Source organism: Quercus suber, unplaced genomic scaffold (genome assembly GCF_002906115.3).
Source record: "Quercus suber isolate HL8 unplaced genomic scaffold, Cork oak 2.0 scaffold_315, whole genome shotgun sequence".
In the NCBI taxonomy this organism is placed as follows: Eukaryota; Viridiplantae; Streptophyta; class Magnoliopsida; order Fagales; family Fagaceae; genus Quercus; species Quercus suber.
In genome coordinates this window covers 462,968-464,727 of record NW_027069770.1, presented here as the reverse complement: position 1 = coordinate 464,727, position 1,760 = coordinate 462,968, and positions in this window count along the sequence as shown.

Below are 1,760 nucleotides of genomic sequence, written 5' to 3'. Positions count from 1 at the left end.
ACATTTGTTTTCAAAGTGTGGGTGTTGGGGGCAAGAAACACAACAATTCGAACGGGAAAATACAGGTCATGTTGAAAATGGTTGCGTTTGAGATTTAAATACTAGTATTAAAACTTTGTGGAAGATGGGGGGTGGCGCATCCCCTAAACTTGCCTTGTAGCTGTTGATGGTTTTAGTCTTTTAGATCATATTAGGTTTGTGATTTAATATCTAGAAATGTATCCTTTTTGTCTCATTTCCAAAGTTCTAGTGTGTAAGAATTATTTCTTTCTAAGTTGGTTGACATAACCTTGTAGATAGCTAAGTAGTGGTGCTGGTCACTGTGACTCATTTGCATCATAGAAGTTGCTGCATATGCAGAGCTCAGAAATGATTGAATAAAATTGTAATTGAGGTGGAGAGAAGCCAGTTGTTGTGTGAGTTATTGAAAATGGTTGACACAATTAGAAGGTGATAACCTATTTGAGAGTGCAAATAATGGGTTTCATCTTTCATTTTCAAAGGGAGCATGCAATAACGCGTGTGTAACAAGATTTTCCCTATGATATAATTTATGAAACATCATAAATGCGAAATGGTTTTTCTTCTTTGGAGGTGGCAACAATTTGAACCGAACTGTCATAGATTTCCTTTATATGTGCTCTATTCAAGTGAATCTTTTGTATACCATTCATTTTTCCTCTAGTTATTTTGGCCATCCTACTTGTTCTATTAAATGGTCCATATATTTAAGTAATAATTTTATTCTTCTTTGTATTCTCAAATTGTATATCTTTGCAATGTTGACATTCATATATTCTTGCTAATCATAGGAAAAAGGTCTTGTAATGGTATGATCAGCTACAAGAGTAGCAAGATGCCAGTTTTAATTATAGGGAAGAAGAAAATAAAAATATGGAGTGCAATTAAACATTGCATTTTCTATTTCTTTTTTTTCTTTTTTAAAAAAAGAAAACCCCACAGAACTTGAAAGTAATATTTAGAAATTTCTGTGGCCTTTATTAATTGATTATAATTAACTTGATTGTCTTTCATGCTCTCTATGCATCAACTTATTTCTTTTCATTGGTTTAATGGTTATAAGATTAACTATTCAGAATTACTGTAAATGGTTTGGTTGCTAATTTATTTGCACAAGATTATTGAACTCACTATCATAAATTGTTGACTGCTGTTTATTGCATGTTACAGTCGTGTATTTCTAGAATATTGTTTTTACAGGAAATAATCTATTAAGAACTGTGTTTTGTTTCACACTATATTTTAAATTCATATAATGTTGCTTACATAGCTACTATTTTAATTAAATCCATGTTTTATGAAAGATGCTTGTGTGGTTAGTTGAGATCTTCAAGAACTTTGAGAAAATTAATGATTGTGCTGAAAAGATATCAGGCTATAAGCACACACTTAGATGGATATAGCTATGAAAATGACATTGAGCAATTTTTATTTCCATTTGAGGAACTAAATAAATGAGTAAATGTTCATTTAATTATTAGTAATTTGTGTATGTCATCTTTATTATTGTTGTCAAATCTGTCTTGCTATTTTATTTAACTCACAAAACTGCTGTACCAATATTTTTTTAATCGGCTGTCCTGTCGAATAAATTGTTTCTATTCATATTAGACTTGATCTTGACCACAACTAGAATAAACTACTTGAATGCAGAAACACACTCAATTTGTTATTTATTATGATATTTTTTTCATCTTCAATTTTCTCAAATTTGATCATAAGCATTTGCAAGTCTGTAA